This window comes from Adiantum capillus-veneris, chromosome 2 (assembly GCF_014529385.1).
Source record: "Adiantum capillus-veneris isolate H3 chromosome 2, ASM1452938v2, whole genome shotgun sequence".
NCBI lineage: Eukaryota > Viridiplantae > Streptophyta > Polypodiopsida > Polypodiales > Pteridaceae > Adiantum > Adiantum capillus-veneris.
The window spans coordinates 150,290,537-150,317,450 of NC_140932.1; the positions used below are offsets into that span (position 1 = coordinate 150,290,537).

General features: G+C 42.2%; 2 long non-coding RNA genes across 2 annotated transcripts in view; one reads left to right on the forward strand and one right to left on the reverse strand.

The window, feature by feature from the left end:
* Nucleotides 1-26,914, reverse strand: part of LOC147463847 (uncharacterized) — a 96,246-nt gene that overhangs the window by 57,661 nt on the left and 11,671 nt on the right. The window lies entirely within an intron of this gene.
* LOC147463848 (uncharacterized) overlaps nt 1-26,914 on the forward strand; it is an 88,758-nt gene that overhangs the window by 51,506 nt on the left and 10,338 nt on the right. The window lies entirely within an intron of this gene.

A 26,914-nucleotide genomic window follows, 5' to 3' on the forward strand; every position in this document is an offset into this window, starting at 1 on the left:
TGGCAGCAATCATCACTCACATGTATGTCATTTGAGGTGCCATTGAGTGGTACTCCGGCAAGAGCAGGTATGCTCATATGTATGACTTTGTGAGGTGATTCCGGTCGAGTTTATTCCCGGATTGGCCATTGTGGCATATATTATTGTCTCTTTGAGGTTTACTGTTGAGATTTTGCTCCAGTTGCAAAGGAGACTCTGCCAAAATTTTGTCAGATATTTATGCGCGATTGAGTCATATTGACTTGTGATTTTGTGCAAGGTTTTGCATGGTTATTGGTGCAACTTTGCATCAGGCTTTGAGCCATATTTGCAGACTTTTATTGATGCGATTTGAGCCAGTTTAGGGCTGACTTGTATTGATATTGTGGGAGCTCTATTTTGGAGTGTGTCTCACAGGTTTTACGTTGTGTTTCTGGCCATATTTGTAGACAATTTCCAGGTGTTGTTGGTGAGGTGGTTTTGCTATCTAGCTTGCTACTTGTGCTCATGGCAGAGACAGGTGATCGATCAGATTGTGACCTCTCACAGATGCGCGTGTTTGATGGGTCAGACTTTGCGGCATGGAGAGAGTGTATGCTTGATGCATTGACACAATGAGGGTTGCATGGACCATTGAGTGGTGATGCAGGTAGACCTTCATGCTTGTCTGACGATCAGTGGCAGGAGCTAGAGGAGATGGCACTATCTACGCTCTCTTTGCACCTTGCGGAATCTGTATATGCTCTTGTTATGTATGAGACTACTTCGAGAGCACTTTGGCGCAGATTACATGATATGTATGATAGATCTGAGTCATCACGGACTTGTGTGAGACATGTACATTCACGAGCACGCCGACAGGTGACATGTTGGTATTGTGGTCATTCTGGACACGTTAGATGGCGTTGTTTTCGTCGTATGCGACATCGTAGGAGACATGGCAGTCTCAGAGATGTATGTAGTGATGCCATGGACTCAGTTGCTTTGACAGTTGAGGCACATGTAGTGTCGGAGTATACTAGTGACGGGGATGTCACTTTTACCTCGAGCTATGCACGAGATGCTATACATGTGGATAGTGCACTCCCTTCGCAGTGGTTTCTAGACGCAGATGCTATGTTTCATGTCACGCCGCATCGTGCATGGTTTTGTAGCTATTCTAGCGAGATGCTTGGTAGTGTACATTTGACCGATGGATCGGTGCATGCGATAGCAGGTGCAGGAGATTTGAGACTATCATTACCGAGTGGTGCATCTTACTTGTTACGACATGTGCGCTATGTACCAGATTTGACAGTGAGTTTGATCTCGATTGGTCAGCTTAGAGATTGTGGATGTCAGATTTTGCTACAAGAGCGAGATTTTGTGATGCATTTGGATTCGCTAGTGATTGCGAGAGGTGCCAGGAGTGGTACAAGTTACCCATTGCATGTGGATCACGGGAGAGACGGTGTTGTCTCTGTGATCACGCAGCCAGGTAGAGAGCGAGAGAGCAGGCGAGTCTCTTTTGCTTGTGGGTTGCAGGATACTTTGCATGGAGTGCAGAGTAGTGAGCTCGTTGTGCACACAGTTGGGGCACGACTTGAGCAGTCACACAGAGAGGTGACAGAGTCAAACATGCATGCTTTGCTAGTGACTGAGCAAAGCAGAGAGTCAGTTGTGCGAGATACTTCTATGCAGGATAGACAGGTAGAGCGGTCTTGCTCTAGTGAGTCACGACAGGAGGACGTTGTGCAAGAGTCTATGCATACGGAGTTAGAGCATGAGAGCTCTAGTGAGTCACAGCAGATTGAGTGGTCATGTTTGCAGTGGATGATTGTAGAGGAGGCTGAGATGTCAGCGATTATGCAGTCATTCCTTTCTATGCTCGACAGTGAGCATGGGGATATAGTTGTGCAGGATATGTCTTCCAGCAGACACCTAGAGCAGCTGGTTTGCTCTGAGGTTGCACGACAAGTTGATGCGTCTTTTGCGGACAGTCAGGAGATGCATGTGGCTGACACGCCTTGTCAGTCAGAGATGCCTATTGCCAGGGATATATATGTTGATGCATGCTCCGTAGAGCTAGCAGGGCCCGCTAGCATTGCATCGGCATTCGGTGGTCTCATGTATGAGATGCTGATCTTGAGACCGGATATCGCAACTGCAGTGGAAGCATTTGCAGTTGGGGTTGTCAGTCGTTTGTTGACTGATGATGGCATAGTGCACGAGGGAGATATGCAGGTATTGCATACATAATTGCAGTACGTGTGTGGTACGTCTGGTGGTGTATGGACTTACACGGGAGCAGGACAGCCGGATGCACACGATCACAGCCAGCCAGTGGGCATCGGTTGAGAGCGGTTTTCTCTCGCCTTTTGTAGTCTTTAGACTAGGTTCCTTTGCTTAAAGGCACAGTCGCCTTTAAGTGGGAGGTTGTTGGGGTATAGGCGTCTGTGCCTTGCCCGGCCGCCCAGAGTCTGGGCGCCCACTAACTTGTATACCTTATACATAGCATAAGTGTATAGGGGGCTGCTCACTCTTTTGTGTGTGTCTCCTTCTCTCTCTCTCACTCTCCGTCTGTGGTGCTCCCCGATCCCCTTCAGTACTTCTTTTGCAAAGATCAAGTACGTAGAAAGATGATTCTTTATTACAGATGAAATAGCAGAAGCAGAAACAACTAGAACAGACTCGCCTTTAAGCTTTACATCAAGGACATGAGTCTTTCCTCTATGTACAAGGGTAATCTTTTTGTTGTAAGTATCCACCATAGCATGCAACCTGTAACACCATGGGATACCCAATAACACATCATAGCCCTCAAGCGGCATAATATGAAATTCTTCCGCATCCACATAGCTCTGAATGTGCAGATGAAGCTTTCCCAGAATGGAAGTAACAGGCTCTGAATGTCCTGGGCATGCCAAACCTGCTACGCCTGTCATACCCATCTCCTCTGCAGGAATGCCCAACTTTGATGCCAATTTTGGTGATATGAAATTTGCACGGGCTCCTGGATCAAAGAAAACCAGCACTGTCTGGTCTCTAACTTTGCCCCAAGCTCTGCACAGCTCCGTGGCATCTGTGTTTGGCTGATCTCCAACCAAATCTGGAACAAGTCCTGCACTCGGCTTTGGCTTCTTCCCTTTATGGTCTGACTTGTCATCCTTATCCTGTGACTTCTTCTGTGGGCACTCATTTGCAAAGTGTCCTTCCTGTTCACAAATGTAGCATTTCTTGGCCTCCCTAAGAGCTTTCCTTTCTTGAAAAGTTTTGCTAGAAAAATGCCTTTTTTGTCCTTGTCCTCGTTCCGAAGAAGATTTAGACTGCTTCTTGGACGTATCAGCTTCTTCAGTGGAGGGCTTCTTTGTGGGAGACTCAGAAGGCTTTGCTGCAACATTGCCCTTGGCTGAAAACTGATTGCCCTGGGACCCTTTCTTGTGGCTATTAAATCCATCGGAATCTCCCTTCGACAGATTGCTGGCCCTCTTGCATTCTCTATCTACTGAAACATATTCATGACAGTAGTCTTTGTGCAGTAGTCCCTGATTTTCTTGGGCAATCCGCAATAGTACTTCTCAATCTGTTCTGACAATGACACAAACCTGTAAGAGGTGACTGGCAACAGTGCGGCCCAAAACTGTTTATTGTACTCTTCCAAATTCGCACACTGTTTAGCATTCACCTCGTGCCATTCTGTCATCACATCCACTTCAAAAGTGTTTGTCAACCATGCAGGCGCAAAAAGCTGTTTGAATTGGACCCACGTTGTTGGGGCTTGACCCTGGTTCAACAATGCGGTCCACCATTGAAGCGCATTCCCTTTCAAGAAAGTGGCAGCCTTGCGTATCTTTGAAGATTCCGTGAAGTTGCCTCCAACATAAGCTGCATCGAACTGCTGTATGAAGGTCAAAGCCTTTAATTGGTCCTCAGTTCCTCTGAAAGTTTCAAACTTCACTCCCTGCCCACCTTCCTTGTAATCCTTAGGTTGACTCAAAGGAGCCACATTATCATAAACAGGTGCCTGTAACAGTGGTGCCCCATGAGTGTTCATTCCAGCACTCGCATCAACTGTTTTCCCTATCATATCTGCATTTTGTACGCATGGCTGCAAAAAACCAGCCATACCAAATTGTGTTCCAGGCACTCGAAACTGGCCGTAGGCACCCTGAAAACCTGGTTGGACACCCATGTTCGCGTACATAGGGTTACCCATGCCTGTTTGCATTGTCCCGAACACATTCCCTGGCATATAACCTGTGGAAGGTCCAGCCATAGCTTGAAACATTGAACCACCTCCAAAATAACCAGGATAAGTATTAGGTAATGGAAGGGTCTGACGCATAGCCTGTTCATTGCTCCCTTGACCATTCACAAACGGTTCCTGTCCAGCTAAAGCAAGTTGCTTTGGATCATTGGACACCCCTAGTTGCTCAACCACATGGGCTTTCCCTCGAGCATCATGAGTCCTCTGCGCATTGGAAATCTCCTTTTCCTGCAACGGCTCAGTCATGCCTTGTGTAGGAGGCTGAAAACCCTGTGTCGGAGCCTGTAAGAATTCCTGCATCGTTGGGTTGTTAGCCAACTACTGAAACATGTCCATGCAACAACGCAGTTGAATTTTGAACAACCTATCCTCTTCTTGAGGAGTTGAAGGAAATTCCTCTGTGCCATGTGAGGAAGATCCCTCTTCAGCTACTTGGTCTCTCTTCTCTGCCATATCGACAAGCTCTGTGTTGCTTTCACCCACAACAATCCACGCTGGACATTTTGAAAAAAAAGTGACTATCACGTCGAAGGAACCATATAACCGGCCCGTACAACGTAGAGGACGGTACTATTTCAATTACCTGTTATCTTTACACAGAGCACTGAGAAGGGAAGAGAACACAGTTGCGCCCAGCGACTAGAATGTCACTGCGCACACGAGACCGACACCCTGTAGGCCCCAAAGACTGGCGCCCCTTTCGGTATTTCTTTATTCAAATTAAGGTAGACGATCCGACCACTTAGCACAAGCTTTCACAAAGCTGTCCAAACTTGGCGAGGGCTGAAAACGCAGGTTTTCGACCGGATTTCGACAGCATAACGGCGCAAAAACCCCTGTAGGTCAAAAACACCTTTCTAGGACGGATTCCCTCGATATCTGGAAGCTTTCTGGTGAGCTGTCACAGAAATTCAGCGGGCTGTAATTCTCTGTTTTTCATTGTCGGGAGCCCAAAAGCCTGTACACGCATCCCAAGGCTCTCACGAGGTTCCCCTGATGTTCCCTTGCAGTCTAGGTGCGAAACCCTAAACCTGCAGAAAAACACAGCAGGCTGTAATTCCCTGTTTCAGATCGTTTTTAGCGGAGCGAACACGCCTACGCGTGTCCCAAGGGCTCCCGCACGCAATGGGACAGTTCCCCTGTGAATTGGACGAGTTTTCACGCGAGAAAACTCTCCAAACTTGCAATCTTTCATGATGGAACTGTGCGTACCTGTGGGGGATTATCAATTAGCTAATCTGGTTCTTGTTCAGAAGGCTCTTGCCTTGGCAAACGCGCATAAACCCCCAAAACTGTACATAGGTCAAATGAGAAGCCCACTAGTGGGGCATAACATACTGTACGTAGGGGAGAAAGAGAGCAGTATGTAGCGTGCGGGGCATCACTCCCGTCACCATACTGTGCATAGAGGGCAAGGTAAGCATTCCATAGCTTCTGTACCTGCTATAATCCACCTGAGGCTGAAAATGGCACCCCCTTTGTTGATATGCAGCTCATTTTTGCCTCCCAGAGTGGCAGAATCGCTCACAGGCTGACACGTCGCCCAGTTTCCGAGTTTGGGCTTTCCCTGCTAAAAATATCTCAACTAGTGCGTCAGTTGACTTGGCAGCAGAGCAATAAAATGTTCCCCTTGTCATTCCAGAGCTAATGACGCGAACACATTTTCCGGTCAAAAATAGCAGTTCCCTAAATTTTAGGAGATGCTTCCATGGCGTCCCTATCGGTCTCCTGACCATCATTGAAGACTACCATTTGACCACCATCTACAATGTGGGTTAATTTACTGGCCCCTTTCAACTTATAAAGTTGCAGTGACTTGACGAGTGGCCCAGATTCTAGTTTGGCGCACACGAGCTTCCATACTCATCAGAATTCAGTGCTAGCAGGCTCGGGCAGTCCCTGTCTGACCAACTTAGATCCCCGATGTGAGAAACCCATTTGGCTGCAGCCGTTTCACACTGGCCATGCAATGTCCACTTGCACCTTTTCAAGGGTTCCGGGACAAACAAGTAAAAATAAAATAAATATATCTAATACTTATTTACGGAAGGCAACAGGAAAAATACACCTTTTGGTGACAATGTGTGTATAGAGAGAGAGAGAGAAGAATAATCTTGCGCCTGCGGGTTGGCCTGACACGGAGCGAGGGAGAGAGATAGTCAACGGAGTGGGGAAGAGAGAGAGGTAGCGGGCCAGAGGGGGGTGTGAGGCTCAGGGGTGAAGGGGTGTGTGTGTGTGTGGGTCGTGGGAGATGGGGTGTGAGAGAATAAAGAAAGAGAGAGAGAGAGAGAGAGAGAGAGAGAGAGAGAGAGAGAGAGAGAGAGAGAGAGAGAGAGAGAGAGAGAGAGAGAGAGAGAGAGAGAGAGAGCTACTATCCGCCGGCCTCATGGATGCCGAGGAAGAAGAGAGAGAGTGATGGCGAGTCAACGAGAGGGAGAGAGTGATTCGGTGAGGGTGTGGGTGAACGGGGGAGAGAGAGGGAGAGTATGGAGAGTGTGAGAGGTAGGGTGAGGGATATAGCGAGCAAAGGAGAGAGAGGAAGTGGATAACGGGGGGGGGGGAGAGTGGATTTGGGGGGGAGAGAGAGAGAGAGAGAGAGAGAGAGAGAGAGAGAGAGAGAGAGAGAGAGAGAGAGAGAGAGAGAGAGAGAGAGTAACTAGCCCGCCTTGGTTGACAAACAAGAGGGGAATAAAGGAGGCTTAGTGAAGACGAGAGAGTGTGGACGAGAGAGAGGAGAGGGAGAGGGTGGCATGGTGGCCCGCGAGAGGGAGAAAGAGGGAGTATGGACGAGAGGGGTGAGAGAGAGAGAGAATAGTGAAAGAGAGAGAGGGAGAGACTTCTTGCCCCAAGCATGGTGGCCCTTGAGAGAGAAGGTTTGTTTTATGCGCCCATTGGGCTAGGTGACACAGAAGCAAGATAAGAGAGAGAGAGATAGTGGGTTGGCGGAGCCGAGTAGGAGAGAGAGGACTCGTCCTGTGGTGATAATTGAGGAGTGTGGCCAAACAAACTAAGAGGTGGCCCACCACCTGCAAGCATAGAAGGGGTGGTGGTGAATGTAAAACAATGTTTTTTTTTAATCCTTTTCTTGGTATTGTGCTCCTCCGCAATTGGGGTTGGTTCTTGCGGGCGCTGTTTCGAAAACCAGCCGTCAGCGACAACACCAAGCATTCCTTGCGGAACGGAGCGAAAGCGCTCGCGCATTTACAAGCTATTTGCGATCGTAAGTGTATCAAACGATGCATGCAAGTAGTCATTACAATCATGGAGACACTACTCATAGGTACTCATAGATTTGAGTTTTGGGCACTTTCAAAATGTTGCTCTGTCTTTATAAGCGGATTTTACAGATGGGTCTACAGCTAGGGTTTTGAGTGTAGAGGCTTAGGGACAGGTGTATCCTAGTGACGGGATGGTGTTCTTTAATTTTCGTACGATTCTGGTATGGTTTAATGAGTTTTATTTTGTTTGTGTGTATGTGGGTTGAGTGGTGTAGTTGAGAGCAGTGAGAGACTCTAGATTGTGCTTTAGTTGGCCTTCCAAAGTGTTGTATGTGTAGGATGGTCTCATCCTGACAAGCTAAAGAGATTTCCTCTGTGTGTCTATCGTGTCATCTATGTCCTCGATTGACATTATGTTGATCTAGGCTGTGTTGCATGCACTTTTTGGGTGGTGTGATTCGCTCCCACAACACACCACTACCATGAAACAATGTTGTACTAGTCAAGTATATGCTGCCTAAAGGACAATTGGCTGAGCAAGCTCTAGTACCAATCACGCCTTATAATGAAGCAATTTTTGCAATGGTGGGAATAGAGGACAAGTGGTACACTCAATCGACACCCCTCACAATGGAACAAGTTTACCAAGAACCATCTGGCTTTCCTGTAATTTTCAAGTATTATATCTGCCCCTTCTATGTATGCATTGTTTGTAAAAAAAACTAGCCCTTTTATATGAAAAATTTCACTTTTTCAATTAAAAAACCCTTTAGCTAAGTACTTTTTTTGTAAATGCACCTAATTATAATCCCTTATTTTGTTCGCACATGCTATCTTACATAGTATCTATGGAGACTCCGGGTATGCAGCCCCAATTTACTTCATTGCAAACTAAGGGGCTAGACCACCCATGATGAAACCAATGCCTAAACGAAGAACCAGGAATTTCCAGAACTGTGGGGTGAATGACCATTGAAAAAATGATTCTTCTAAGTAAGATAAGAATGTAAAACCAATAAAGGCATATTGTGGGGAGTGCGTTCGCAAGGGAGAACATTTCCTAGAAGATTATCCTAGAAATCCAGTGAACAAAGGGAAGGAAACCATAAATGTAGTTCAAGTCTTGCCAAGTAGCTCATAAAAAGAGGAACCCACATGTCCAATTTGGATAGTTACTAGGGCACAAGCTAGAGCTAACTGGGAGAAAAGTGAAAATGGATCAGAAATACACAGTAAACCTTCAGAAGACTCCAAAAAAGAGCGCCGCAAATGATACAATCTTAGAAGACAAAAGCAACGGAGAGAGATTAAAGAGAAAGTGCAAAAGAAGGTAGAGAAATAACACATACATCGGACTTTAAGGAATCGAAAACAAGATTGGCAAGATCTGTACTTATGGACAAAATATACGAACCAATCAACACAACCTTGGAACCTTTCCGAGCAAGATGGAAAGCGGGCCAAACATTAGAAACTAAATGGAAAAATTACCTAGCACTTGACATGGAAGCTGCTAAAAACTTGAAGCTTGTAAAAAATTAGTACAAATTACACAGTCTATGCTAGAAAAACAAAAACCTCAAATGGAAATCATAGGAAAATCAGTAGAAATTGAGACCAGGTCGAATAAAAACAAAGTGCAAAATGATGAAGAGTTGAGAAAAATCCTAGCAGACACTTATATGCATGAACTAATAGTTCTAGATAGTGAGCAGGGGCTAGATGGAGTTCTTTTAGTTAGAGAAGACTAGCCCAACCACCTCTGGAATGAGTTAGGGAAGCAAAAGATGGGAGTCTAACTCTGAAATCAGCTCCTATCAAAGCTCCTATCAAAGAAGTGTTGTTAGATCAACCACCAATGGAACTAGATGAACAATCCTTGTATGGAGATTGGAAAATCGAGCAGTCAAGCTTATCAAAAGCTCAAACACTATAGAAACTACCTTCATACCTAGATGAAGGTGAAGAGGAATGATTGGTATGTAAAACGATGAAATTGAAGAGACCAAAGAAAACTTTGGATGTGGTAAACTCCTATTCAATGTACAATCACATTGAGGGAAGTTGCTTAAGTTACACCACATCTATGGAAGGATCTACAATCTACCATGGAAAAGATGGGCTTAAAGGGGGTAACCAAAGAAAACTTAAAGGAATTGCAAAACAAGGAGATGCAAGCTAAAATTGTCAAATTTGTGCCCATAAACAAAGCTGGGGACTACTATGAGGGAAACGAAGGAAACAAGACCCTTTTGTTACAGTACAATGATGTAACGATCATGGCTGTTTTGGATAGTGGAGCAGGCATTGCCATAGCAACAAAAGCTATTTGGGAGGCCTGGGGAAAACTACCAATTAGACAAACATGAATGAAATTGCAACTGGTAGACGGGCTTATTGATAAAACAATGAGCTTCTTGGAAAATGTGACAGTCAGTAGATCGTGTGGAATTGATTACTAGCACACTTTTTCCATTATAAATTTTGAAAAAAAGACCAATTATGAAATATTCTTGAGAAGGCCTTTCATGATACAAATACAGTTGATCTAGGATTAAAGTTGGATCAATTACTTGGGTAAATTTGAAGGATTGTTCTTACAAAGATACGAATCCAAGAGTTGGATTCAAAAACCTCAGCGGAAACTAAACTGTTATCATGGATACGTAAAGACACTCCAATTTGGATGTGTGGAGCTTCTGGGTGTGGTAGTTTACAAAAAGAAGATTTCATATTGGACTAAGAGGTAAATGATGCAGAATACATACTTAAACCATTTCTTGAACATCTGTTTGAACCATTTGAGTAGATTCAAATTTTGGCTACTATAGACGTATGCGTTAACGAATCTACACTCACATAGTTTTGTGATGAGGAGGGTTACAACACAATTCCTATCTAGATGGTGATTATTGGACTAATCAAGGAGCAGCAAGTCTTCTTTGATCATTATTATGATGCCACAAATGATCTAGAGGAGGAGACGCTCACAACAGAGGAAATGGATTCTAAAAAAGAACACGTAAGGGCAAAATTGCTACTCAAAGGAGGAGAGGAAAAGTTTTTTGAGTTCTCAAATCAACATCGTAGACACCAACGAAGGTATGATAGAAAACGAGAAGATAACATTAGAAAGAAGGAGCCAAAACAAGCAATAGAGAACAAAACTCAATTCTTGGTAGTGATAGATGCTTCGGATTGCATCAAGGACAAAATAACGAGGAGATATCCAGTCATGAAAAACACGGATCGAGGGACTAAAATAAAACAAAAATCGAGCAAGCCTAATGAGACCAAGAGAAAAGAACCTCCAATGACTAAAATTGAGCACAAAGTGAAGTATAAGGAATTGAATCGGACCTTGAAGGAGGTCTGAACTACTGAAATGGATCCAGAAAGTGACATACTAGAAGAAATCAATGTTCCTTGCACTACAAAAAATTAGCAAGAACAACAAATCATTGTAGAGAAACCGTTGCGACAATAAAAAAACCAAGAAAATCCTATAAGGGACCGGAAAACGCCAAACAAATCAACCTAGCAAAGCCAGGAGAGGAATCAAAACCAGCATACATAGCTATAGATTTGCTTCAAGAGGAAGAAGAAATTCTCATTTGGACATTAAAATAGTATAGGAATATTTTTTTCTTGTCCTACAAAAATCTCAAGGGAGTGGACCTTGAAATATGTTAGCATACTATCCCTATGAGAGAATATGCTAAGCCAAGAAGACAACAACCATACACCTACAATGAGACCTTCACTAAGAAATCAAGAAAAAAAATCGAGAAGCTCAAGGAAGCCAAGTTTATCTATGAAATAGAACACCTTGATTGGGTATCACCTATTGTGGTAGTGCCAAAAAAGAATGGTAAACTCAAAGTGTGTGAATCTCATGAAGGTGAATGTAGCTACCATGCAAGATAACTATCCTCTTCCTATCATGGATGATGTTCTAGAACGAGTAGCTGAAATAGAGACTTATAGTTTCTTGGATGAATCCTCTGGTTACAATCAGTTAGCCATAGATCCCAAAGATCCAACATAAAACGGCTTTTGCTACAGAATGGAGTTTTTTTGCTTATAGGGTCATGCCTTTTGGGATGACCAATGCACCAGCAACATTGAGCACGGCTAATGAGCCATGCTTTTAAGGAATATCTGTGGAATTTTCTAGAAGTTTACATGGACAATCTTTGTGTGCATTCTACAAAAAGAGAGACCCATTTCAAACACTTACGGTGTGTCTTTGAGAAATGTTGTCTATATAAGATTTGTTTAAATTCAAAAAAGTGTGTATTTATGGTTAAATAGGGTGAAATTTTTGGACATATTGTAGCAAAAAATGGTATTGCCACAAACATGGAGAAAGTAGTAGTAATTATTGAGATGTGGAGACCAACAGATGTCAAGGAAGTTCAAGCATTTATGGGACATTGTGTCTATTATTGTAGATTCATCCATATGTATGTAGTTATTGCAAAGTCCATGTATGGCCTTATCACTCATTTTGAATGGACTAATGAATGTGAGGAGTTATTTTAGAAGCTTAAACAAGCCTTGACATCAGCACCAATATTAAAGAATCCATATTAAAACAAAGTTCTCCATGTGCATGTTGATGCTTCAAATTTTTCCATTGGATGCATGTTAGCTTAGCCAGGCAAGGGGACAATGGATTTTCCTATCTCTGATAGCAACAAATAGCTAAACTTAGTGGAAAAGAACTACACCACCATTGAAAGGGAGGGCCTTGGAATGGTGTATGCGGTTAATAAATTTTGAAACTAGTGTTTAGTTAACAAGTTACTTCTTTTTTGTAGACCACCAAGTCTTACTCTATCTGGTGAACAAGCCATGCAATACAGGAAGAATAATAAGATGGTTCATCATCCTAATCGAGTTTACTTCATAGTGATAGTCAACAAGGGCACAACTCACCAAAGAACGGATCGTCTGTCAAAGGATCACTTCCAGAGAAGCACCAAAAGGGGTAGACAATGATTTGCCAAATGCTTATCTGTTCTCTGTGGATATGGTTCCTAGATGGTCGGAGGACCTTGTATCTTTAATGACCGTAGTGCAAGTAGATTCACAAATACCACTTCCTATCTTTGAGCAATTGGCTTTATATCAATTGCTAGCTTGAAGGCTGTATCGAAGAAACAAGGATGGAATTCTACTATTGTGTATTGGCCCTGAGTAACATGCAAACTATTTGAGTCAATCTCATACGACAATAGTAGGACTCCACTTTGCAGAAGACCAAACCTTACAACAATTAACCTGGCTAGGGGTCTATTGGCCTATGACAAGGAAATATGTTCATGATTATGTGAACAATTGTTCTCAGTGTAAGGAAAAGACTATTGTACCTCATGCCACATTATTCCAAATTTCTATGATATCATAATGGAGTAGATATCTAATAGATTATCTAACCAATAGGACATTCCTTGAAGATATAAGTAAGAGAAGACAAAGAGCAATTGAGACGGAAGCAGCCAATTACGTGCTGATTGGACGTCAACTCTATCGACGAGGAAAGGACCAACAACTCAGACTATATTTCAATGAGGATGAATACATTCATATCTTGGAACAAGTGCACACAAGTCTTGCGTGGAGATCATTTCTCTCATGAGAACACCGATATGAGTCATGACAACGAGCAAAGATGCTAACACAAATTATTGTATGTCATTGCGACCTATGATGGAAGCACGTGCATTTGCTAAGTGGGGTATAGACTTTGTCGATCCAATACAACCACCAACATATAGGACTCAGGTACAATATATTATTGTGGCCACAAAATACTTGACCAAATGGACTAAGGCAAGAGCCACTAGGAAGAATGATGCTCAAACCACGTCAGCATTCTTGTATGAGTGCATATTACGTGGTATGGACTTCCTATTGAGCTCGTAAGAGATCAAGGATTGCATTTTCTTAACAAGGTGATAGAACATTTGTTGAACAAGTTTATGGTGATCCATAATAAATTTGCACCTTGTCATCCTCAAACAAATGGTTAAGCCAAACATACAAGAAAAATCATGAGCTCGGTGTTAACCAACATTGTTAGTACATGAAGAGATGATTGGAAAATGCATCTTCATTTAGCCTTGTGGGCTTATAGAGTGTCATTCAAAATAGCCTTGAATACAACTTCCTGTTACTTGGTCTATGGATTAAATGTGATACTGCCCATGGAATTCTTGTTACTCAATCTTAGAGTTGCACACAAATTGGAATGGAAAAGCCACAAGTTGTCAAAATGATTGAGCGGCTAGATGAATAGAGGCTAGCAGCCATAGCACATGTTTATACGCAAAAATGGAAACAAAAATAATTATTTGACTCACATTTGTTAACAAAAATCTTCAAACAAGGGGAATTGGTACTAGTTTACTTCCTAAAACAACACGTTCTAAATTTCAAGAAGAAGGGACATGGTCCTTTTGTCATTGAGAATGTTTTTCCAAGCAGGGTTGTAAAACTAGCTACCTTAGATGGAGAAGTTATGGAAAACTAGATTAGTGGATGCCGTCTTCAAAAATACTATCTACCTTCAACTAATGATTTGAATGCATGCAACAAAAGAACGCAAGCTTACAACAAGTGATTGAAGAAGCGCAAGAAGAGACACACATTTGGATTCTGAAGTGAAAAGCGACAATGCAACCAAATTTTTGAAGGGTTGCCACTCAATACCTTTCAAGTTCGCCATCACTACGTTACTCAATCCGTAGCTGATGATGAAGTGGAGGCAAATGATGAATGGTTGGATGGATCACATATGCAAATAATAGTGACATTGAAGGATGAATTCAAAGTCAAAGCACTAGTGGACACAGGTGCATTACTCAATGATGTCAACTATTTGACATACAAAAGAACAACAACCCAACCGCTAATATTGCAGAGCCAAAGTCAAGGAGGATTAATCTTAGAGTTGCACACAAATTGGAATGGAAAATCTCAACATCTTTGTGCATGGATTTCTATGCCCACACACATTTATTTGCATTCCTTATGAGCATATAAATGAAGATATGGTGCTAGGAGTCCCATGGATGCAAACCTATAAGGCTATTCAAGATTGGGATGAAAAGGTTGTAGCTTTAACACTCAAGGGCAAACAATTAATAGTACCTTTTTCTCATATCTGTGAAGACTAGAAAGCCACTCTCAAGACTCTAGAACTATTAGAAAATAGTAACAACTCAAGTCCTATGCTCGCTATTTGCCACCAAATCCATCCTCATAATACCGGCATGCAAGGAACCATGGAATTTTGGGCACCTAAAACCCACCTCACCAATAATCCTAAGCAGATTTAATTGTCTAAATAGCTATTAAACACTAAAAAGAAGTCTTTAGTTACACCTCCCTATCAACCCCACCAACAAACACCAAAGTTTGACCAGCTCAATGGGTTTGGAAACCTAAGCAAAACCCAAAGCCAAGCCCAAGCGGAACATTGATTGTAAGGATAAATTCAACCCAAGTAGTTATATATAAATGGATACCAAATCTTCCATCACTACCCGCAACACCACTCACAGTGTCCACTGATTCCAACACAACATCTACGAAATATGTGTACAACACTATCAAGGGACGGGTACAATTACTGCAATTAGTTAACCAATTGAATGCTTCACCATCGGCAACCCTTGAGTATCCCGCTCAAGACCCACCTCTTGCACATCATAATGTTTCCAATTGTACTGACCTCAAGAGCATGATAGGACCAATCATGGCCATGCATGTTGAAGATGATGAAACAGGAAACAGAAGGAAGACAACAACTCAGAATAGGAAGAAGATGGAGAAGGAGAACACACAGAGCTTGCGTACGAGATCTCTGTAGTCTATCTCTCTGTATTAGAATAATAGTGTATACAAACTCAGAGCTACAAAGCTTATATGAAACCCTAAGAGATAAGGTGTCCTTTCGCACCGGATGTCCAGGGGGAAAAACCCAGTGGAAGAAAAGTGTCCCTGGTGAAGCGCGTATACATACTAACACTACTATATGTCTACAAATCCCCCCTATAGTGATAGTGTGAATCCGTACAAGGTAGCAGATGATCATGTGTATGAGAGTAAGCCCAAAGCTTTTCGGAAAGCTTCAAACTTTTCTCGTGATAACGCCTTCGTAAATAGATCTACAATGTTATCTTGTGTAGGACAGTAAGTTAGTGTGATCTCCCCTGCATGTAGCCTTTCCCTGACATAGTGGTAGTGAACCTCTATGTGCTTTGTTCTTGCATGAAATACTGGATTCCTTGCAACTGCCATAGCACTCTGACTGTCAGTGAAAATGGTAGTGGGTGCCTGTTGACACTCACAAAGATCTGCCAATAACCTGCGTATCCATACACAATCAACTGTTGCCGTGAAAGCTGCCCTGTACTCAGCTTCACAACTTGATGTAGCCACTGTGGGTTGCTTCTTGCTTAGCCAAGATATACATGCATTTCCCAAGAAAAAACAATTGCCACTTGTGGAATGTCGTGTGTCAAAATCACCAGCCCAATCTGAATCACTGTAACCAAGAAGCTGCATAGAACTGTGCTTTCCATACATATCCCCCCTTGGAAAGAACATGGCAAGATTAGGGGTACCTGAAAGGTAACGAAGTATGCGCTTCACAGCCTGCCAATGATGCACACCTGGGCTGTGCATAAATCTGCTTGCTTGTGAAACCCCAAATTGAATGTCTGGACGAGTGTTGCCTGCCAAATATATCAAGCAACCAACCACTGCTGCATAAGTATGTACATCAAAAGTTTCTCCAGCATCATGCATGCTCAACTTTGATCCATTTTCTACGGGTGTAGAGATTAGCTTACAATTTTGCATACCAAACTTGTCCAAAATTTTATGCAAATATTTTGCCTACAACATGTATATGCCATCCTCTGATTGCACAAACTGAATACCCAAGTAATAATGTAGAAAACCAAAATCAGACATCTCAAAGGTTTTTCTCAAAGCATCTTTAAACGCTTCAATTTCATCTGCACTATTGCCTGTAAGAAGTATATCATCCACATAAAGTGTTAGCATAATGAGAACTCCATCTCTCTTTTTGACATACAAAGTACTTTCTGTTGGACTATTCTGAAATCCCTGGCCAATCAAATAAGTATGTATCTTCTCATACCATGCTCTTGGAGCCTGTTTGAGACCATACAAAGCTTTACGCAATCTACATATCTTTTGCTCTTGACCTTTTACAATAAAACCACTTGGTTGACTTACATAAACTTCTTTCTGCAAATCACCATTCAAAAAAGCAGTTTTGATATCCAACTGATGCACTTTCCAACCATGATGAGCAGCAATTGTAACTAGTGATCTAACTGTGGACGCACGAGAAGTGGGAGCAAAGGTTTCATCATAATCTATGCCTTTCTGTTACGCATAGCCTTTTGCCACAAGCCTTGCTTTGTACCTGTCAACAATACCATCTTGTTTCCTTTTTACCTTAAAAACCCACTTTGTACCAATAGGTTTTTTTCCTGTAGGCAAGTCCACTAGATCCCATGTATGATTCTTATGAATAGAATCAATTTCTTGCTGCATAGCATCTTTCCACTGAACACACTCTAAAGCTTGTTCAAATGAATCAGGCTCATATGCATCACAAAGAGTGCTAAAGCAAGCCAAATCTACTTGCTCTCTGCCAAAAGTAGTACCAGCACGTGTTTTTCGTGGCAACGGTGCATCCAACTTGCTATCTTGCAAAGTTTTCTGAACCCATTTAGGCGAGGTTCTTTCTTCCCTGAGAACTTCTTGCTCTTCACGCACAATTTCCTCTACATCATGAGGTGTCACATGCTGATCAAAAGATTGATCAAGATTATCAACCTGTTGTGATTCTTGATTCTCCACAAAAGAAGGAAGCAAACCTTCAAATACATCATGTGTCTGCATATGAGGTACATCAAAAGCAACCATAGATTGAGCAGTAGTTTCTGCAAAAATTACATCACGACTTTCAAAAATCTTGTTTGTAGCAGGATTGTAAAGTCTATAACCTTTACTTCCACTACTGTACCCCACAAATATACATTTGATTGCCTTATCATCAAGCTTCCCACGTAACTGCTGAGGGATGTGAGCATAAGCAAGACAACCAAAAACACGAAGATAACTGACCGAAGGTTTTCTGTCATACCAAGCTTCATATGGAGTAATGGTCTTCAAGGCACGAGTAGGACACTTGTTCAAAACATGTGCTGCACAAGCAACTGCCTCCATCCATAGCTTATGAGGCAAACTCTTAGCCTTGAGCATACATCTAGCCGTCTCCATTAAAGACTTGTTCTTCCTTTCTGCAACACCATTCTGTTGTGGTGTGTATGGCATAGTACATTGGTGTTTAATGCCTTTCTTTCCCAAAAAATCCTTAAATGCACCTGACATGTATTCTCCTCCTCGATCGGTACGAAGAGTCTGTACTTTGCAACCTGTTTCATTTTCAACCATGGCGACATAATATTGAAAAACTGAAAACACATCTGACTTTGCTTTGAGTGGATACACCCAACAAAACCTGGAAAAGTCATCAATGAAGGTCACAAAATAAAGGTTGTTTCCTATAGATGGTGTCACGAGGACGTGGCAGTTATTAACCATGTCACAGAGATGTGGCAACTGCTAACCTTGGTTGTTGGTTTCTTTCCAATGGGGTTTATTTTATTTGTTTTGAGACCCTCTTTTTGAAGTAGCAAACGGTCGGACATTGTATGGCCAATGTGAACGGTAGATTCACCCGCAGACGGGAAGTGGTCGGCACTGGAATTCGTATGGTAAGAGGATGTCTAGGCTCAGAGCAAGATCATATAGGTCCCCCCGTCGCACTTAGCAAGTTGGTGGATACTAGGAAGTGAACTCAATTAAGGCGTAAAGTCAAGGTGGGACTACCAACAAAAAGTATCCGACAGTTGGGCCACATTGCACTTTTGGATGCGGCTCCAATGAGGATAGATGGTTAGAAGACCAGTGGGAGCCCAACGGAAGCATCTCCTAAAATTTAGGGAACTGCTATTTTGGGCCGTGAAATGTGTTCGCGTCATTACCTCCGGTATGACTAGGGGAACATTTTATAACTCTGCCGTGAAGTCAACTGGGCAACCGGTCAGGATATTTTTAAGCGGCGAACCCGAAACGGACAAATGCTTGTAAATGCGCCAAGTGTCGAATTTTCATGCACTTTCCTCTTGCAGAAGAAGTGGCGCTGAATTTTATGCTGGGAGAGGCCTCATTTCAGCTTTTGTCACAGGTTAAGAGCTATGGAGTGCTTCCTTTCCCTCTCATGTACAGTGTGGTGCTAGGAGTGATGCCCTGCACACTACACACCGCTCTCTCTCCCCTACGTGCAGTTATGTGATGCCCCACAAGAGGGCTACTCATTTGACTGATGTACAGTTGTGTGGGTTCATGCTTTTGTGCTGAGGCAAGAGCCTCCTTGAGCAGGAACAGGGGTAGCTAGCTGCTGCTCCAAAGCAGGCACTGGTGATGGTCATAACCTCACCATACAGGTGCAAAATCAGCGCTGTGTATGCGCTGTATATTTACTGTTTTTTAGCCATACGGACGCCAGGATCATTGGGAATCGTGCGCCACTGGCAGAGGACAGTTAGGGGACTGTTTGGGACTGAAAACAGGGCAAAAACCAGTAAATACAGCGTGCTGAATTTACTGTTTTTGGACAGGAATCAGAGGGTATACGACAGTGCAAGCGAGTTCCAGCAGGGGAATTGGTTTCGCGCAAGTTTTGGGGCTGTTATGTTGCCGAAATTTGGCCAAATCAAATGGTATCTAGGTGGATACACGTGAAGGATTCCCAGGACCTTACCTTGTAATTTACCCTCCTAAAGAATAAAGAAATACCGAAAGGGGTGCCAATTTTGGGGCCTACAGGTTGTCGGTGTCTGCTCGGGGCATTCTAGCTCCGAGCCGTGTGTGTATTCAAGTGTTAATTCCCATCGCAGGTTTCCTTTGCAAAGTTCTCTGTGTGTGTATATAAAGTAAAGAATTTCGGGTGAAAGCCAACGCCTACCGCCCTACGGGCCGGTTTTAGATGGCGTCCTCATAGGACCACATACATCACTGTGTACAAGCTGCAACTTTCGTGTCGCTCTAACTGAACCATCCTGCGAAAATGCAAATCTGTGCATCTTTCCAAAAACGCAACCTTCACATACATGTCTTGGTGGCATCTCCAATAAAGACAAATCATGCACCATATTATGACGTTGTAAAGTCATCAAACTGTCATAACTAACATGCCCAAATCTAGCATGCCACAACTCAGTATCCTGCATGGCCCGAGTCTTTGTTTCTGCAATACATACCTGAATCTGCTTTTCATAACGATCTAGCACAAATAGTCCATTTTTCAGCGTACCTGTAGTGATAAGAGAATAACCATTCTCTCGATCTCGTACAACACATCTGTCATCCTCAAAAATGACCCGAAGACCATTTTTTGCAAGAGAGGATACAGACAACAAATTCTTCTTGATCCCTGGAACATATAAGACATCTAGCAAGCATAAATCTGAACCATCTGAAATGGTAATCAAAATCTTACCAACGACTTTGATTGGATAAGAAGCATTATTTGCACATGTCACCTTCTTTCCTGCTGGAGCTGCATCCAATGAACAAAACAAATCCTTCTTTGAAGTAATATGCCTGGATGCACCACTATCAAAGTACCAAATCATTTGTGTCTTGTCAACACTGTAAGCAGAAAAATCTGAACATACTACGAAAGCATAAGAATCCTGCACAAAGTTTGCAGACTCTTCTTTAGCTGTAGAAGAATCACCAGAAGCTGAAACAACCAAACTTGACTCTTTCTTCTTTTCTTTAGCAATTCGCTTTTTACACTCACTAATGTAGTGACCAGGTTTCTTGCAGTAGTGACATTTACCTTTCTTCTTGGACTTGTCGGAATCACCTTTAGACTTCTCTGAAGATTGTCCTGCTCTAGACTTGGAGTAATGAGCACTCTCTTTACCCTTGTTTTTGTTATGTACAACAAGAGCATGATCCATACCATCCACCTGTAAAGACTTGTTCTTACGTGATTGATCCTCCTGCAATAGCAAAGCCACTAACTCTTCAAAATGAAGAGGCTCAGGATTAGCTCGCAAAGACAGAGTCAAAGAAGTCTGAAAAGTCAAATAAGATGATGGTAGTGAATTGAGTGTTTTGGAAACCAAGTCCTTCTCTGGAATCACTTCATCAATGCTAAGCAATTGCTCTTTAAGATCCCTGATTTTTGTAAGATGCTCGACGATATCGTCACCTTCGTCCATCTGTATTTTGTCAAGTTGTTTCTTCAAAAACTCTATTCTGACAATGTTTCTTCCTCCAAACATAGCTTGCAGAGTGTTCCAAGCATCCTCAGAAGTTCTGCAAGATCTGATATGTGGTGTGATTGTCCTCTTTATGGTTAAGGCAATCACAGCCATATCTTGTGCATCTTTAGTATCCCATCTCTTTTGCTTTGGAGTGACTTGTGAGGGTCTTGCACCAACAGCTGCACCACAACCAGGCGTGGCAGGTGCAATGCTAACTGGACAAACTTCATCCCCAGATACATAATCCCACAATCCTTTACCAACCAAAACATTTTTGGCCATAAAAGACCAAAGAGAATAGCCGGTACCATCCAATTTGTCTTCGGATGTAAACGCACCAAAAATCTCTTTCTCCGTAGATTGAGCCATACTGTGGATGCACACAAGCGAGAAAAAGAACCTCTAAGAGATTCACAAATCTCCTCTCCAATCCAAGCAAAACTCTACACAAAATCTCAGCACAAAGCTAAGACAAGCTGCTTCCCAAAAGAACTGTTTACCTGAAATCTGTCAAAAAGCACATCCTCTTGATCTAAACGCCTCCGAAAAGTAACTTCTGCTACGCTGCTCAGAACAAAATTCTGAGGGCTCGAACGGCTTCGAAAGGGGGGTAAAACCCCAGGTCACCTAATCAGAATACTCCCGAAACGTCGAGGATGCTCCCACGAGCAAATTTTCCGAAAACTGCGATTGCGCGCGCGGACACGAAAATGCAAGTAGTGGCTCTGGAAATCACCTTGCTCTGATACCAATTGTTGAGGATGACGAAACAGGAAACAGAAGGAAGACAGCAACTCAGAGTAGGAAGAAGATGGAGAAGGAGAAGACACAGAGCTTGCGTACGAGATCTTTGTAGTCTATCTCTCTGTATTAGAATAATAGTGTATACAAACTCAGAGCTACAAAGCTTATATGAAACCCTAAGAGATAAGGTGTCCTTTCACACCGGATGTCCAGGGGGAAAAACCCAGTGGGAGAAAAGTGCCCCTGGTGAAGCGCGTATACACACTAACACTACTACATGTCTACAATGCATAGACGTGACTTTCTCACCCATGCACTGCCCAACCCAGGTTACACTTTGTCATCCCAGAGGGCTCAGGCAAGGAGGGGGGGAAGCATTCTTAAATGCAGACACAAATATCTGCAACAACAGATTAAGAAAAGGGCAATGTTTTGAGGTGCTTGAATGTTAATGTGTGGATCTTTACTACTCAAGAGTAAAATGCCCTGATAAGCAAACAAAATAAGGGATATCTGATATGATAATCACTAGGTGTGTGTAAATATCATCAAAAAAGCCCAAAAATACTATAATTTTTTACTCTTTTTGCATTCCACCAAAATATGGCTAAGTAATAAAATTAGGTGTGTTTTACAATTTTAGGTTTGGGATTCTATTTTTTGGAGTGAGTTTGTAATTTTCTTAATAATAAGGTCCAAAATAATAAATAAATGTCAAAAAAATCCAGCTGGAGAAACGGAAGGGACCTTGATGATCAGGAAGAAGAGACATGTCAAATATTGTGTGATTCGGAGGTTGGTGACGGAAAGCCTAATTTAGGCACACAACGATTGATTCTGCAAAACCTTTGAAAATGGAGCAATCGAAATCCCAATCAAGAAATTTTTGAAAGGAAAGTATATTTCACAATCTAGGAGGACTAACTCAGGGGTTTGAGAGGAAATGAGTCGGGAAGCCCAAGTATGTATAGTCAAGGTAGGCTAAAAGTAGTCTCATTTTCACTTGTCTACTTTGGAAGAAAGCTCTCAACGACCTTTTTGCTTGCAGCTTCTAGCGATCACCACAGTACACTGTCTAACACGAGACACGACGGGTGAGTTCCAAACCTACTAAAGAAAGGTGTCGGCACCTGTCATCATTGAGGAGCCAACACGGAGAGCAACTCGATTAGAAAGAGAAATAAAGGCTTTTGAGAGGGAAAAGAGGTCCGTTAGGAAACTTTGAAGATTTTGGAAGCCAAAGCCAACTAAGCTGCACACAAAAAATCCTATGTACTAACCTGGACAAGATCCACTTGTTGATCTTGTACAAGTGTATGATGAAGAAAAAAGGGAATGAGAGGAAGGAGACACTAAAACAGCCAATGTTCCTTCTCCTCCACCAGAAGTTCAAAGGACTACAAAATCCCCTACCAATCCATGATGAACAAACAAATGAAAAAGCGCGTGTGGAGAAGAACCAAGAGCCAAAATCAGCGGTTCAAGAAGAAACTAGACAATAGTAGAAGAAGCTCAAGATGTCCAAACAAAAGTGATAATTGAAGATACGACACAATCCCTTGAGGACCACCAAGTTATTTCAGAACAAAGAGCAAAAGAAGTTGAAGAAGAGCCAAAGACAACGGAGAAAACGGAGGAGGAAGCCACCAGAGTCAAGGAAGGAGAACATGTAGAAGCTTCCACATTTGGAATAAGGGCTTAGAAGATATCAACAAATACACTCACTATGCTCAAAAAATATTTAAAAAAAGTTAAAAAGTGAAGTGTATCGTTGCCATAAGCAAGTCCAACGTGCAAAAGTCACACAACAAATACTAGAAAATCATGTAGAACTATTAGATGCATTTTTACAGGATTACAAAGCTCTCCATGAATCTTCATAGGTAGAAACTAAAAGACTTTAAGATTGAAACACAAAGCAGGTCACATATCTCTCGGATATGAAAAAGCTTGTAGACAAATTGATAGTTGCAAGAGAAGGACAAGAAAAGAAAATCAAAGAGTTAGATTCCACAATCCTTGATACAAATGCACATACCCAGTGGTTGCAAATGCAACTTGATGTTGCCAATATACAAGTGGCACAAGCAAAGGCTAGACTTAAAGATCAAATGAGGTGCTTAAAAAATTAAAAGAAAATCCCATAGTGCTTACACTCCAAGGCTCAAACCTCGCCCATCAGGCAATGGAAAATCAATGCAAAGATCTCAAAACTGAATTGAAATTTGAGAGGATGCATAGGAAGGAGCTTTCACTCAGCTTCATGAACAAAGAAGATGAGGATCAAAAGCAAATAGCTAAACTCCAAGCCGAGTTGAAATCTGCTAAAGTACAATCTAAGGATAAATCACTTATCTCCGAAGAAGGAACAATTGAACCAGCAACACCAAAAATGGAAGCTCTCCAGTTCTTGCAAAGTATAGATTTAGCAGAAACTTTCACCTCGGTCCAAGAAGAAGAAACAGTCGATCCAGTGCCTGAAGGGCCATTGGATAGTTTCACCACTGAAATGGAAAAAGAGTTTAAGATTCAAATTGCTCAAGAAACGGTAGACTTCTGGAAAGAAGCTATGGAATGGGACGAAAGTATCTTGCATTTTGCCAATGTAGCAGAGCTCTCATGTCTCATCAAATTATAGCTACATGGCATTAGTGGTCTCTACCATATCCTCTAATCAAGTATGAAGTGCTCAAGGTGAAAGAAAGACTAGTCAAGGACCAAGCTGCTGATGGATCCACATCCGTCATGGAGAAAGACCTGGCTCAAGAGACATCCCAGGTATACTATATTGTATACTCAAGCTCCACCTGAGATCCACAAGGATCAAATTTTTACCCAATGCCTAGGATCAGAAGCTGGGGAAGCCATCAACAAATTCTCCAGAAACATCCCACGTGGCTCAATTACCCCAAGCTTACTACCAACTGAAGACTATATGCTAAAGACACTCAGTGAGGCAGTGGAGATCTTCAAGCATATCCCAGATTTGGCCTGCATAATGTTCATCAAGATTGCCAAAATGATCCTCACATGTATACATACGCTTTCATCATGTAGAGAAAAGTGATGCACCATGGATGGCTTTCTAGGAGGGCAACCAAGGGTTTTGCTACGACTTCAACCCAGTGAGGAGGTTCTCTGTGGACTCTTTGTAAGAGTAATGTTTTTGCCGTCATATTATATATGCAAACTTTTGAAGAAGTTTTCTAAACTGACTTCTTTACATTTCGCTCCCAATTTTTGGTCAAAAGGTGGAAAATCTACAAGCGCGTTTTGTGGCATACATAGCCACGGAACTTAGTCACCCCATTGATCTGCAATTTTTGATAGAGGTGGATAAGAAGTTGCGGATTGAATAGTATGACACCCTCAAAGCTCTAAAGAAGCGACAGAAAGCACGTAAGCCTGACGGCCCCTACTCAATTCTTTGAAGTTGTGTCGTAGACGACCGAGATTAGTAGGGTGAGAATGTTAGCATCCTAGCTAACAAAGATGCTCTAGAAATCAACCAATAAAGTAATAATTCATTTTTTTACTTAGTCTGGATAATTATAGCCGCAAGCTTTTGTACTTTATTAACTCCAAAGCAAGTGCACATGTAATTATGAGTCAGTTCAAGCGGGGTTATAAGCTTCCAGATTGTACTACTTAGTCTTTAGGCTGAAATAGAATTGGGACATCTCTTTATTCTTGACCTAAAACCTTATGGCAAGATAGAAAAGCCAACTTTTGTATTAGTTTTGTAGGTTCACTTTAGATAATGAAACTACGTGCAATTACAGAGAACACTGTGTATTCTCCCTCTTTCTTCTGAAGCTCGTAACTCTCTCGCAGATGGTTTGTTTGGAGTGCCAATGCTTCCATTGCATTCGCAGGTGAAAACTCTACGCGGCATTGTATGTTTCTCACGATGAATCTATGTATTTGCTATGTCTAACCTCCTTCTGAATCTGCTCATAGCTCATATTTTACATATCAAAACTACATTTCATGCATAGGAGGGGTGTTGGGACATCATTGCTAAGCTAGTAGGTGAATTTGGACTGTCCTGTAGGTATTAATCGCATTTTTGGGAAGTTGTCGGAAGTGGGGTTTGAAACCTTAGGGACACTCCTTCAGTGTTTGCCTATCCTCTCTTTAAGTTTGGTTGCGTTTGGACTTCATTTGCTTGGTGAAATGATGAGATTTCCTTGCGGTGTCATGACTAGTTTTTGCTACTTGACATGCGGTTGAGTGTTGTTTTGAGAAAGTAGGGATTGAATGTGTTTTCCAAGAGACTGACAATCTCTTGTAGCCTCCATGCATTAGTCGGATCAGCTCCATCCCATGATAGGACATTTATGTCCATGGTTTTGCTATCTCTATAATAAGATTAGGCTTGGAAAGCAAAGGGCACAACATCCTCAAGCTTGCACAATTGAACGACACATGTACACGATTATCAAGTCGCTATTGCAGCTGATGCTTTCTATATTTTTTAAGTTTGGCAAAGCTTTATTAAGTTTAGTTTAGCCACATGTCAAAACACGTAACTCTCTCTCTCTCTCTCTCTCTCTCTCTCTCTCTCTCTCATGTTCTACGAGAAACAAAGAAAAATTGACTACGCTTGATTGAGAAGAATAAGATGGGTGTCTCAAAGATGGGTCCACGGTCTAGAGACTAAATGTTCGATATTACTAAGCTGAATGGCAATTTGCAAACTACCAAAGTAGGTTAAGGAGTAGGTTTAGCTACAACCCTTTTGTTCGATTCAATTACCCTCTTTAGTAACCCTTTGTTGTATAGGGAGCACTGTGAGACACAACTTGATTCTTCCCAATGCTCATAAGTCCCACGCTGAGCTATTATTGGTGGCCTATCAATTAGTTCTACAGAACTAATCATCTACTCGTGTCCACAACAAAACCCGAGGCGACAGCAATCACAACCAACTAATCAAGTAACCAACTAGATTATATACGGCAAAGGCCCACCAAGCAAGACTAGTTTCTCTTCATGCTATTGTTCTAGTCTTATCCAACCAACCAACTCCATCCTAGGCAAACGACGATATCGGAAAAGTTATTTGACAAAGATACGTCGTAGGAGCTTAGCAAGAATAACCTGCTACTCTTGTCGAACCGGTGCTCAACTTGCTAGACAAGTTCGAAGCGCTGCAAAGAAAGGAAAACGCAAGCGCTCTAGGTGTGTAACAAGACTCGACTCTTAGGGAACTAATTTTATGTATGTACAATGTCATCTTTCTTGATGTAAAGGTTACAAGTTCATCATGGATGGAAAATTGGTGTCCTTGGACATGCACTGGAAAATAAAGGTTTTGTCAGCATTTCCAA